Below are 14,994 nucleotides of genomic sequence, written 5' to 3'. Positions count from 1 at the left end.
GAGATGATTAAGAGAACAAAAACATTAGAAAGGAATACATTCTAGACTGCAAATTCGTGAACCTCTTTGGGACATTTTCGGTTTCTCAATTCTCCATTTTTTTGAGACTACTCACTCTTTACCTCACCGCTCTCCTGTAACCTCCCATCCACCAAAATGTTTTCATGCAGGAACATGAAAGTAGAGCTCTCCCCCAAAAAGGGAAAATAATATAACACAGGAGTTTCTTAGTGAATGAGTACTGACCATATTTTGTATCTTCTGCCTACATGATTTAGAATTTATATCATACCAGAATATCTCTACATCATCTCTATTCTCTAACTAGTAAGTTCTAAAGAATATGACACAAATACCAATTAAGCAACACCAAACCAAGTCACATACTACTTATAGGAAAACACCAACTTAAATGAAAGCCCATTTCTTATCTAAAACCGTGGAGGCCAGAAGCAAGTGACACAACATTTTTCAAGTGTTGAAAGAGAAGAACTCAATTGCAAAGTCCGTATCTGGTGAAAATATCAAAAATGAATGGGAAATAAAAACATTCTCAGAGAAAGGAAAACTAAGAGAATGTATTGTTAGCAAATCTACCATAAAAGAATGACTAAATGAAGTTCCTTAAACAGAAAGGAAATAGTAATAGAAGGCTTTGAACTTCAGGAGGAAATAACATCAGAATGGGAAAAAATATGTCAAAATGTAATAGAAAATCCTACTTCTCATGAGGTTCTTATATTATTTGTGATGATTAAAGCAAAAATTATAATACAGTGTCATCCTACTCAAAGTATATGGAGTAAATCCTTAAGACAATGAGATATTTAAAAGGTAGGGAGGGTAAAAGGACCTAAGTGGAAGTAAACTTTCTAAACTTTACTCAAAGTGGTAAAATGCTGACAATAGCAGACTGTGATAAATCAAATATGCATGTTGTTATACCCAGGACAACCCCTACTGAAACTAAAAATTCTATAAATATAAATAAGAGGGAATCCTTAAAAACTGTTCTAATAACCCTCAGAAGGTTAAAAAGAGAGAGACAGAAAAAGAAATAGAAGAAAATGAAACAGGAAACAAACAGAAAGCAAATCTTTTCCTCTGTACTTTTTGCTGTCTTAGAAAAAATATATAAGTATATATATTATATACTTGTATGTAAGTATATATATATGTATATATATACACCCACATACACACAAAATGGAATATTATTTGGGCATAAAAAAGAATGAAATGCCATTTGCAGCAACATGGATGGACCTAGGGATTATCATGTTAAGTGAAGTAAGTCAGACAGAAAGACAAGTATCATATGATATCACTTATATGTGGAATCTAAAATATGACACAAATGAAGTTATTTACAAAACAGAAACAGACTCACAGACATAGAAAACAAACTTATGGTTACCAAAAGGGAAAGGAGGGGAGGGATAAATTAGGAGTTTGGGATTAACAGATACACACTACTATGTGTAAAATAGATAAACAACAAAGACCTACTGTATAGCATAGGGAACTATATTAAATATCTTATAATAACCTACAACAGAAAATCTGAAAATGAATATATATGTGTGTGTGTGTATAACTGAATCATTTTGCTATACACATGAAAATTGTGACTCAACTATACTTCAATTTAAAAATATCTATCTATCTATCTAATCAAGTATCAACATAAATACCTGAATTTGGCAGTCAGACCCAATAATAAAGAAGAATCTGAGACATAATTACCTAGGGTATAAGTTGAGTGAATGTACAAGTGACTTATTAAAAGTGGGGGATTAAAATAACCACTCAAAATATTTTTTTCTGCTCTCAAAATAGTAGCCTTCATTTTAGTCAATTTTTGATTGTTCACATGACTAATACTAAAGTTAGTCCCATCTGGTTGACCTAAAATGAAGTATTCCTGTTTTTTTAAGAGCTACCTTTTACTCTTCCAATATTATAGAATCAGTAGCTTATTAGAAGAGCCATATATATCAAAATATTTTTTAAATTTTAATATAAAAGAAAGTATATTGATAAATTGAAAGGTAGGTTTTGAAGGCCAACATTCTACTAAAAGAAGAGATATTTAAGGTACATTTTTTTAAAATGCTGATCACTATTACATATTTTGTTTAACTTCTTGAATCCTTTTATTTATTTTTTGCTTTCTTATTGAAGTACAGCTGATTTACGATGTTTCAGGTGTACAGCAGTGATTTAGTTTTATATATATATAAATATATATATAATATATATATATTCTACTTCAGATTCTTTTCCATTATACAGTATTAAAATATACTGAATATAGTTCCCTGTACTATACAGTAGGTTTTTGTTGTTTATGTATTTTATATATAGTAGTGTGTATCTACTAATCCCAAATTCCTAATTTATACCTCCCCCTTTTCCCCTTTGGCAATCATAAGTTCGTTTTCTATGTCTGTGAGTCTGTTTCTGTTTCTCGGTTTTATAAATCAGTTCATCTGTATCATTGTTTTAGAGTCCACATATAAGTGATATCATGTGATATTTATATTTTGCTGTGTGGCTTACTTCACTTTATATGATAATCTCTAGGTCCATTCATGTTGCTGCAAATGGCATTATTTCATTCTTTTTTATGCCTGAGTAATATTCCATTTTGAATATAAAATGTGCGTGTTTGTATACATATATATGTGTGTGTGTGTGTGTGTGTGTGTATATATATATATATATATATATACACATATATATATATATACACACACCACATCTTCTTTATCCATTCATCTGTCGACAGACATTTAGGTTGCTTCCATGTCTTGGCTATTGTAAATAATGCTGTTATGATCACTGGGGTGTATGTATCTTTGCGAATTAGAGTTTTTGCATTTTTTGGATATATGCCCAAGAGTGGGATTACTGGATCATATGGTAACTCTATTTTTAGTTTCTTAAGGAACCTCCATATTGTTGTCTATGCTGGCTGCACCAATTTGTATTCTAACTGACAGTGTAGGAGGGTTCCCTTTTCCCCCACCCTCTCCAGCATTTATTATTTGTAAACTTTTTGAGGATGGCCATTCTGACCGGTGTGAGGTGATACCTGATTGTAGTTTTGATTTGCATTTCTTTAATTATAAGTGATGTTGAGCAACTTTGCATGTGCCTGTTGGCCATCTGTTTGTCTTCTTTGGAGAAATGTCTGCTTAGGTCTTCTGCCCATTTTTTGATTGGGTTGGTTTTTTTTGGTTTTTGGTTTTTTTTGTAAATTGAGTTGTATGAGCTGTTTGTATATTTTGGAAATTAAGGCCTTGTTGGTAGCATCCATTGCAAATATATTCTCCCATTTTGTAGGTTGTCTTTTCGTTTTATGGTTTTCTTTGTTGTGCAAAAGCTTTTAAGTTTAATTAGGAATCATTTGTTTATTTTTGCTTTTGTTTCCATTACTCTAGGAGACGTATCCAAAAATACATTGCTACGATTTATGTCAAAGATTGTTCTACCTATGTTTTCCTCATCCGGTCTTACATTTAGGTCTTGAATCCATTTTGAGTTTATTTTTGTATCTGGTGTTAGAGAGTGTTCTAATTTCATTCTTTTACATGTAGCTGATCGGTTTTCTCAGCAACACTCATTGAAGAGACTATCTTTTCTCCATTGTATATTCTTGCCTCCTTTGTTTTAGATTAATTGCCCATGAGTACATGGGTTTATTTATGGGCTTTCCATCCTGTTTCATTGATCTTTGTGTCTCTTTTTGTGCCAGTACCTTACTGTTCTAACGACTGTTTGTAGTATAGTCTGAAGTCAAGGAGAGTGGTTCCTCCATGTCTGTTCTTCTTTCTCAAGAATGTTTTGACTATTCAGAGTCTTTTCTGCTTCCATACAAATTAAAAAATTTTTTGTTCTAGTTCTGTGAAAAATGCTGTTGGTAATATAATAGGGATTGCATTGAATCTGTAGATTACCTTAGGTAGTATGGTCATTTTAACAGTATTAATTCTTCCAGTCCAAGAACATGGTATATCTTTCCATCTGTTTGTGTTATCTTCAGTTTCTTTCATCAGCGTCTTACAGTTTTCAGAGTACAGGTCTTTTGCCTCCTTAGGTAGGTTTATTCCTAGGTACTTCATTCTTTTTGATGCAAAGGTATGTGGGATTATTTGCTTAATTTTTCTTTCTGATATTTTGTTGTTAGTGTATAGAAGTGCAACAGATTTCTGTGTATTAATTTTGTATCCTGCAACTTTCCTGAATTCATTGATGAGCTCTAGTAGTTTTATAGTGGCATCTTTAGGATTTTCCATGTATAGTATCATGTCATCTGCAGACAGTGACTGTTTTACTTCTTCCTTTCCAATTTGGATTCCTTTTATTTCTTTATCTCTGATTGCCATGGCTAGGACTTCCAAAACTATGTTAAATAAAAGTGGTGAGAGTGGACATCCATGTCTTTTTCCTGATCTTAGAGGGAATTCTTTCAGCTTTTCAAAATTGAGTATGATGTTAGCTGTGGGCTTGTCATATATGACCTTTATTATGTTGAGGTATGTTTTTTCTATGCCCACTTTTTTGGAGTGTTTTTATCATAAATGGAGTTGAATTTTATCAAAAGCTTTTTATGCATCTATTGAGATGATCATACGGTTTTCTTCAGTTTGTTAATGTGGTGCATCACATAAATTGATTTACAGATATTGAAAAATCTTTGCATCCCTGGGATAAATTCCACTTGATCATGATGTATGATGCTTTTACTGTATTGTTGGATTCAGTTTGTTAGTATTTTGTTGAGGATTTTTGCATCTATGTTCATCAGTGATACTGGCTTGAAATTTCCTTTTGGTGTGTGATATCTTTGTCTGGCTTTGGTATCAGGATGATGGTGGCCTCATAGAATGAGTTCAAAAGTGTACCCTCCTCTGCAATTTTCTGGAATAGTTTCAGAAGGATAGGTGTGAATTCTTCTCTAAATATTTGATAGAATTTGCCTGCGAAGCTATGTGGTCCTGGACTTTTGTTTGTTGAGAGTTTCTTAATTACTGATTCAATTTCAGTCTTGGTAATTGCTCTGTCCATATTTTCTATTTCTTCCTGGTTCAGTCTTGGGAGATTGTACCTGTCTAAGAATTTGTCCATTTCTTCTAGGCTGTCTATTTTTTTTTTGGCATATAGCTGCTCATATTAGTCTCTTATGATCCTTTGTATTTTTTATGGTGTTGGTTCTAACTTCTTTTTCATTTCTAATTTTATTGATATGGGCTCTCTCCCTTTTTTTCTTGATGAGTCTGGCTAAAGGTTTATGAATTTTGTTTATCTTTTCAAAGAACCAGCTTTTAGTTTCATTGGTCTTTTCAATTTATTTTTTAGTCTCCATTTCATTTATTTCTGCTCCGACCTTTATGATTTCTTTCCTTCTACTAACTTTGGGTTTTGTTTGTTCTCCTTTCTCTAGTTGCTTTAGGTTGTTTATTTGAGATTTTTCTTGTTTCCTGAAGTAAGCTTATATCACTATCAACTTCCCTCTTAGAACTGTATTTGCTGCATCTCATAGGTTTTGGATCGTCATGTTTTTGTTCTCATTTGTCTCTAGGTATTTTTTGATTTCCTCTTTGAGTTCTTCAGTGATCCTTTGGTTGTTTAGTAGCATATTGTTTAGCCTCCACTTGTTTGTGCTTTTTGCAGTTTTTTTTTTTCTTGTAGTTGATTTCTAGTCTCATAACGGTACAGTTGGTAAAGATGCTTGGTATGATTTCAACTTTCTTAAATTTACTGAGGCTTATTTTGTGTGCTAGCAGGTGATCTAACCTGGAGAATATTCCATGTGCACTTGAAAAGAATGAGTATTCTGCTGCTTTTGGATGGAATGTTCTGTAAATATCAGTTAAGTCCATTTGGTCTAATGTGTTATTGAAGGCCTATGTTTCCTTATTGGTTTTCTGTCTAAATAATATGTTCATCAATGTAAGTGGGGTGTTACAGTCCCCTATTGTTACTGTGTTATTGTCAATTTCTCCTTTTATGTTTGTTAATATTTGCCTTATATATTGAGGTGCTCCTATGTTGGGTGCCTGTGTATTTACAGTTGTTATATCTTCTTCTTGGATTGATCCCTTGATCATTATGTAGTGTTCCTCTTTGTCTCTTGTAACAGTCTTTATTTTAAAGTATGTTTTTTTCTGATATAAGTATTGCTACTGCAGCTTATGATTTCCATTTTTGTGGAATACCTTTTTCTATCCACTCACTTTCAGTCTGTGTGTGTCTCTAGATCTGTAGAGAGTCTCTTCTAGGCAGCATATATACCAGTCTTATTTTTGTATCCATTCAGTCAGCCTGTGTCTTTTGATTGTAGCTTGTATTCTGTTTACATTTAAGGCAACTATTGATTTGTATGTTCTTATTGCCATTTTCTTAATTGTTTTGGATTTGTTTTTGAAGGTCTTTTACCCCTTTCTTCTTTTGTTCCCTTCTCTTGTGATTTTATAACTATATTTAGTGTTATGTTTGGATTCCATTTCATTTTTTATGTGTATATCTATTATAGATTTTTGGTGTGTTGTTACCATGAGGTTTTTGTGTAGCAGTCTATATATATACATGATTGTTTTAAGTTGCTGATCTCTTAATTTCAAACGCATTTTAAATACCCTGCATTTGTTCTCTCCTCCCTTCACAATTACTGTTTTTTAAATCATATTTTATAACTAATTATCTTGCATATCCCTTAACTGCTCATTGTGGATACAGATGATTTTACTACTTTTGTCTTTTAACCTACCTACTAGCTTTGTGTGTGGATGATTTCATACATTTACTGTATGTTTTCCTTTACCAGTGAGCTTTTCCACTGCATAATTTTCTTGTTTCTAATTGTGGGCTTTTCTTTTTTGCCTAGAGAAGTTACTTTAACATTTGTTTTAAATCTGGTTTGGTGATGCTGAATTCTGCTAGCTTTTGCTTGTCTGTAAAGCTTTTGATTTCTGAAGGACAGCCTTGTTGGGTCGAGTATTCTTGGTTGTACATTTTCCCCTTTCATCACTTTAAATATATTGTGCCTCTCCCTTCTGGCTTGCAGAGTTTCTCCTGAAAAATCAGCTGGTAGCCTTATAGGAGTTCCCTTGTATGTTATTTGTTGCTTTTCCCCTGCTGCTTTTAATATTTGCTCTTTATTCTTAATTTTTGTCATTTTGATTACACTGTGTCTTAATGTGTTCCTCTTTGGGTTAATCCTGTGTGGGACTCTGTGCTTTCTGGACTTGAGTCACCCTTTCCTTTCCCAGGTTAGGGAGGTTCTCAGCTATTATCTCTTCAAATATTTTCTCAAGCCCTTTGTCTTTCTCTTCTTCTTCTGGGACCCATATAACGAGAATACAGAGGTCTCTTAAACTGTCCTTATTCCTTTTCGGTTTTTTTTTTTTCTGTTCAGCGGCAATTTTTTCCACTACTGTCTTCCAGGCCACTGATCCATTCATCTGTATCATTTAGTCTACTGTTGATTCCCTCTAGTGTATTTTTCATTTCAGTTATTGTATTCTTCATCTCCATTTGGTTGTTCTTCATATTTTCTAACTCTTTGTTAAAAACGTCTATCTTTTCCCTCTATGCATCCATTCTTCTCCCCAGTTCTTTCATCATCTTTATGATTTCTCTGAACTTCTTCTCCAGTGGTTTACTTGTCTCTACTTCATTTAGTTCTCCTCAGGTTTTATCTTGTTCCTTTGTCTGGAACATGTTCCTCTGCTGCCTCATTTTGTCTGAGATGCTATTTGTATTATTATGTATGTGGTAGGTTATTTACACTTCTTGACCTTGGAGAAATGGCCCTCTGTAGGAGGGACCCTTATGCATCCTGGCAGTGCACTCCCCTCTCATCACCCAAGCTGTATGCTCTAGCGATTCCTCCTAAGAGGGCTGCATGGGTCCTTCTGTTGTGATGGACTCTGTGGGTGGTCTGATAGGCTTAGTTGGCCTCTAGTCTGCTTGGTTGCCAGCCCCTGCCTTGTGCAGTGCTACAGGCTGCTGGTTAGTGAGGCCTGGTCATGAGGCAGCTGACTGTAGAACCCCAGGGTGCCCCTGGTCTAGTGCTGGCTCACTGGTGGGCAGAGTCAGCGTCCCCAAAACTCTGGGGCTGTTGCCCGCCCACTAGCAGGTGAAGCCAGATCCTAGGGTTAGTGCCAGACTACTCACAGGCAGAGCTGGTTCCTAAAGTTTGGCTGCAGGGCCCAGGGATCCCAGACCTTGTTTCATATCATTGGGTGGGGGGCAGTTCCTGACACAGTTGGGTATGGGGTCTGGGGTGTCCTAAATGTTGTGTTTGCCTGCCAGTGGGTAGTGCCAGGGTCTGGACCCAGCTTGTCCCAGGGTAGGGTCTGGACTGCCCTGTGGGATCATAGTTTTCTTGCTTCTGATGTCTGGCCCTGGTGGGTGAGGTTGATCTAGAGGCTTGTTCAGGCTTCCTCATGGGAGGGGCTGGTACCTACCAGCTGGTGGGTGGAGCTGGGTCTTGGCCCTCTGGTGAGCTGGGCTGTGTTTAGAGGCATGTCCAGAGGCAGCCGTGGGCTCTTTGGTCTTTATGGAGCCTGTCTCCTGCTGGGTGCAGCTTTGTCCCTGCCCAGTTAGTTGTTTGTCCTGAGGCATCCCAGCACTGGATCCTACAGGGTTGTTGGGTGGGGCCAGGTTTTGGCACTAATTAGCCAATATGGCAGCTGCCAGGAGTGCTCACACAGTTGAATGTTCCCCAGTATGTCTGCCCCCAGTGTTTTTGTCCCCAAGGTGAGTCGTAGCCTTGCCCTACTTCTCCAGGAGACTGTCCAAGACCAGCAGGTAGGTGTGGCCCAGGCTCCTATCAAATTACTGCTTTTGCCCTGGGTCCTGGTATGCATGGGATTTTGTGTGTGCCATTTTAAGAGCAAAGTCTTTATTTCCCCCGGTCCTGTGGGGCTCCTGCAATTAAGCCCCGCTGGCCTTCAAAGCCATGTTCTGGGGGCTCATCTTCCCAGTGCCAGACCCCAGTGGGGAGCCTGTTGTGGAGCTCAGGACTCTCACTCCTGTGGGAGAACCTCTGCTGTATAATTATTCTGCATTTTGTGGTTTGCCTATCCTGGGGGTATGAGATTTGATTATATCACTAGTCCACCCCTCATACTCTTCTTGTGTCGTTCTTTCTGTATGTCTTTAGTTGTAGGAGATCTTTGGAACCTACCAGAAAAGGTTCCACACTGGTAGGTTCCAGTTTTTTTTTCATCATTGTTTGTTCTGCAGATAGTTGTAATTTTGGTGTGCTCATGAGAGGAGGTGAGCTCAGGGTCTTTCTACTCCTCCATCTTGGCCTCTCCCCCAACTATTATATTTTTTAATCATTTGGTGAAAAGATTATTCAAAGTGGTAAAAGACTGTTGCTTTTATTAACATTATTACATTATTGTATTTTTCTTTGTGCTCATTTTTACTTTGTAAGATTTCTTCAATAAGCATGTACTGGTTTTATAATGACAAAAATTCCAAGTTTCCATTATATAATGGCCATTAGCAAATTCTGGTTTCTCCATACATATTCTCCCACTAAACATACAAACCAAGGAGACAAGCAAATAACAAATAACAATAACATCACAGAGGACACTGAAAGAAGGAAAATATTCAAATTATTTTTATGAAGTGAGTATGACATTGAAACTATATAAAGCTGGAAACTCAAACAATTAAAACTAAAGATAATTTAATTCATAAGTATCAATGCAAAAACCTAAGATAAAACAGCACATTAAAATATAATAATCCTGACCAAGTTGGGTTTATTACAGTAATACAAGAATGGTTCAACATTTAAAAAGGCATTAGGGTCATTCAGTATATCAATAGATTTAAGGAAACAATATCATCCATCTCCCTAGATGTTTAAGAGACATTTGAAAATTCAACATCAATTTCTAACTTAAAAAAACTTTCTGAAATAAGAGTAAATGAATTTGTCCTTACAAGACTTATCCTTAACAAGAGAAACACTGGATAAATTCTTACTTAGTTAGGAATAAGGTAAGTTTGCCTATCATTTGTATTATTATATACTCTTGTTTTAAAGATACTATCCAATGTATTTTATTTTTAAATTTTCTTTTTTAAAATTTTTATTGGAGTATAGTTGATTTACAACGTTGTGTTAGTTTCAGGTGTACAGCAAAGTGAATCAGTTATACACATACATATATCCACTTTTTAGATTCTTTTCCCATATACTTCATTACAGAGTATTGAGCCTTTCCAATTATGATTCAGTAAATTCAACAACAACAAAATCTTTGTATAGAAAAAAAAGGAAGAAATGAAACACTAAATACAAGTCAAAATATAACTATATTCACCAGCTTTTGTAAGGTTATTTTGTGTAACAGTCTCAAAGTCTCAGGGGATATTGGCAACAGAGGTTTATTTCTCATTTTCCTTGCTGAACAACTCTAGATTGGCTGTGGCTTTGTTCCACGTGGTGCCTCCGGAATCTAGCTGATTCCCTTTCTGACTCACTGCCACTCTCCTGTGTCATTTTGTGCTCCCACATGTGCTTTATGAGTGTTCCAGTTGTTCCACATCTTTGGCAGCACTTGTTTTTATCTTTAGTTTTTCTGGTGGGTATGTAGTAGTATATCATTGTGGTTTTAATTTGCATTTCCTTAGTGACCAATGAACTTAAACAACTTTTCCTGGACTTGTTCAGCTACACAGCACTTGCACATTGTTTATTTGGTTGTCTTACTATTGAGTTGTAAGATTTCTTTGTATACTCTGAGTCCAAGTCCTTTTTAACATATATTTTTTCAAATATTTTCTCCCCATTTGTGACTTGCCATTTAATTTTCTTAATGGTATTCTCTGACAAGTGAAAGTTTAATTTTGGTAAGCTTCAACTGCAAATATATTTCTTTTATGATTCATATTTTTTGTCCTATCAATGCAAATTTGCCTTTCCCAAGGTCACAAAGATTTTCTCATATGTTTTCTGCTAGAAGTTTTAGAATGCTAACTGTTTTAAGTTCTATAATGCATTTTGAATCAAATTTTGTGTGTGGTGTAAGGAAAATGCCAAAGCTCCTTTTTCTGTACAGATATCCAGTTATTCCAGCACCATTTATTGAAAAGACCAATTTTCCCCATTGAATTATCTTGGTAATTAGTCAACAATTAGTTGACCATATAATCATACATCCATTTCTGAACTTTTAATTGTTCCATTGATCTAAATGTGTATTTTTATGCCACTATCATCCTACCTTGATTGCTGTAGATTGGGAGTAAGTCTTGAAATCTGGGAGTATAAGTCCTCCAAATACATTCTTTTTTACATTTCCATATTCCAAATTTTTTGTATTTCCATATAAACTGTAGACTAAGTTTGACCATTACTTTTAGAATGTCCAGTGGGATTTTAATTGGGGTTAAGTCTGTAAATAAATTTAGAGAGACTCAATACCTTAATAACATTCAGTCTTTAAATTCATTAACACTGTGTAGCTCCCAAATTATTTATGTCTTCCTTAACTTCATTCAGCCGTCTTTGATAGTGTTCATTGTACAGGTGTTAAACATATTGTTAAAATTATCTCCAAGCACTTGGTATTTTTTGATGATGTAATTTTTCATCGCCAGTATCTAGAAACAGACTTGATTTTGGTGCACTGCTCTTGCATCATGGGATGCTGTTATATTCGCTTACTAGTTAGCTAATGGGTTTGTTTTTTGGGGTTTTTTTTTGTAGTGTCCTTAGTAATTTCTATGTACATCATGATGATATCCAAAAAAAAGTTTTATGTCTTTATTCCCTATATATATATGTGTGTTTCTTTTTCTTTATTGCACAGGCTACAACACAATGGAGAATACCTTAAGAGTGAGTAGACATTCTTACTTTATTCCCAGTCTTAGAGCAGGAAACTAATCTTTCTCAGCAAATATGATGTCAGCTGAATGTTTCTGTTACCCTCGTATTTACATTTAGCTGAGAGCTTTTAGAATTAATGGATGATGCATTTTGTAAAATGTTTTAATATATCTATTGTGATGATCATATGCTTTTCTCCATTACATGGAGAATTACATTGACTGAGTTTAGAATGTTAAAGCAGCCTTGCAATCCAGGGATAATACCACTTGATCATTATGTGTTATCTGTTTTTTGTATTACTTGATTTGGTTTTTAGTGTATGGTTAAGGATTTTTTGAATCCAGTTTTATGAGGGATATTGTTCTCTGGGTTTGTTTTCTTGCAGTGTTTTTGTTTGGATATGGTATCAGGCTAATGCTGGACTCAGAGTGCATTGGAAAGTGTTGCATACTCTATTTTCTAAAAGAATTTGTGTATGGTTATTATTATTTCTTCCTTAAAAATTCAATAGAATTCTACTCTGAAACCATCTGAGCCTAGAGTTTTTTTAGGAGAGCTCTTAAGAAATAAATTCAACTTCTTTAATAAGTATGGAAGTATACAGTTGTCTGTTTCTCTGAGTTGTAATTTATGCCCTTCAAAGAGTTTATTCAATTCATTTAAGTAAGTTCTCAAACTTACTGGAATAAAATGTTCATTATATTCCCTTATTATTCTTTTAATGACAGATCAATAATGACATTTCTTTTTTCATTCTTGATATTGATAATTTGTGTATTCTCCTTTTTTTTCTTGATCCATCTACTAGAAGTTATCAGTTTTACTGACCTTTTCAAAAAATCAGCTTTGAATTTTGTTGACCTCTATTGCTTTATTTACTTGCATTATTATTTACTTGCTTTAACTTGCTCTTTTTTTAGCTTCTTATGATGGAAGCTTAAACAATTATGTACTCTTCCACATTAGCATCTTTTAGGCTTCTATTAATAATTTCTCTGTAAATTGTGCTTTAAAGCTATAACCCACAAATTTTGAAATGTAGTTGTTGTCCCAAATATTTTCCAATTATTTTCCTTGTGATTTCTTCTTTGACCTAAGGACAGTTTAGAAGTATGTTCATTATTTTTTAACGATTTGAGGAATTTCTAAATTCACTCATTAATTTTTTTGCTTACTTCTATTATAATCATAGAATATATTCTGTATGACTTCAATTCCGTCAAATTTATTATTAATCTACTTGTTTTATGACCTTGTGTGGTAGAAAGAAAATGATCGCCCCCAAGGTGTACACATCATAATCTCCAGAACATGTGACGTCCCAGAACCTCACATGACAAAAGGGATTTGCAGAGGTGATTAAATTAAGAGTCTTGAGATGATTGGAAGATTTTGGATTATCTCTGTGAAGTTATAAATATATAGGGACTTTTGGTATTTCCTACTCCTCTCCATGAAGAATTTTATTATTTTGCATTGTCACCAGCAATATATGTGATCGTCTCTATCCCTGCAGCCTTGCCAACAGATTATGTTGGCAAAGTTTTGGATTTTTGCCAGTGTAGGTAAGTCAAAATTTATACCTAAATAGAGTTTTAACTTACATTTAACTTATTATGATCAACTTAACATAGGAAAATAGGCTTAAGATTTATTTTCATTTATTATTTAGGTTAACTGTTAATATCTCTACCATGCTTTCAATGTTTTTTATATATCTAGTAGTTCTGGGATATTAACCATTTGCTTGTGATAAAAATTATAAGCATTGTTTTTGTCTCTACTTGTGGTATTTTTTGCCAAACAAATGTTTAAATTACTTTTGACCCAGTGCTCTGACTGTACATCCTAAGGTCATATCCTTAAAGGAAAAGAGAAGTCAAACAATTTTAGACCATACTTAGAGTTTTATTATTGGTAAAGATATTGGAATTTTATTTTCTAACCATTTTATGCATGTCAAAAAGTAAATGTGCTAATTAGAAACCAAGGATTTCAGAATAAAACAAATAATATGAATTTACAAGTCAAAAGAATAAAAGCACTATAATGTTAAATTTGAATTAGAAATGAAAAATAATTTATAAAGTATATTTATATTTACATATACCTAGATTTATCCACTGAAATACTCTGAGAGCAGTAACACCTCAGTAAAAATGAATACTCCTGATCAGTTCCCACTGAAAGAAATCAGAGATCTTTGAGGAAATTGTTGACTTCAGATCTGGAGCACAGAAAATACAAGGTAATGCTGTAATACCTTATTATATCATAAAGCAAAAATTTAATCAAAACTGGAGTTTTGTCGAAAGGACACAGAAGCATTTTTAAGGGACTTAACACTAGTCAATTTTGGAACTTGAGTATGGAGGTTTGAGTATCAAAAGGGATAATTGGAAGTGTTTGCATATAAAAGATTTGGATATCAAAATGCATAATACATTGAGAAACACTGAATAAATTAACACTTAGGATTCTCAAAATGACAGAGATTTTGAGAGAGAAAGTCAAGGTGACTAATACATGGAATGTTCTTATAATTTTTTGTTTAATACGTTAAATTATATAAATGGGAGCACAGCAATAGTTATGTTAAGTGACATAACCATGACTGTCCTGGATAAACTGGAATGTATAGTCATCTTACTATTACACCAACTCCTTACCCTGACAGGTGGTTATTAAAGGGAAGGTGGTAAGCAATTTTTAGGCGGAAAAATACTTTTTTCACGAAAGAGCATCAGTTAATGAACATAGAAAGAATAATTAATAGCATTAGAAAAATCATAGTTCTGACCTCCGTATGAAATCAGTAATTCAGGCAAAGTTCTTTTATAAAGGCTAAAACTATTAGATAAAATGTTGCTGGAATAGAAGATAAATGCGTATTACCAAAGGAAAGCATAACCCTATAAAGGAGAGGTCGGGTGGTGATCAAATTAACTGGGTGAGCAAACTTAGCATCACTAATATTGGGACAACTTGGCATTGTGTGCCTCTTGATATGATGCAGAACAAAGCACACAGCATCACCTGTGAAATTCTGTTTTCCAAAATGTTCGCTGTGAATCTAGACCAACCTTCCAGTTTTCTAGAAATAGAGGAGAGAAAGAAAAGGT

General features: G+C 34.3%; 1 long non-coding RNA gene across 1 annotated transcript in view; it reads left to right on the top strand.

Moving 5' to 3' along the window:
• LOC133096411 (uncharacterized) overlaps positions 1–13,270 on the top strand; it is a 37,180-nt gene extending 23,910 nt beyond the window's left edge. The window contains exons 2-3 of the long non-coding RNA XR_009701777.1: positions 11,850–11,878; positions 13,137–13,270. This is a non-coding gene — a long non-coding RNA (uncharacterized LOC133096411). The remainder of the gene's footprint in view (positions 1–11,849; positions 11,879–13,136) is intronic.
• The last annotated feature ends 1,724 nt before the right edge of the window (positions 13,271–14,994 follow it).

The sequence above is a fragment of the Eubalaena glacialis genome, chromosome 1 (assembly GCF_028564815.1).
Source record: "Eubalaena glacialis isolate mEubGla1 chromosome 1, mEubGla1.1.hap2.+ XY, whole genome shotgun sequence".
In the NCBI taxonomy this organism is placed as follows: Eukaryota; Metazoa; Chordata; class Mammalia; order Artiodactyla; family Balaenidae; genus Eubalaena; species Eubalaena glacialis.
Note: the sequence above shows the minus strand (reverse complement) of the source record. Positions and strands in the feature narration are given on the sequence as shown.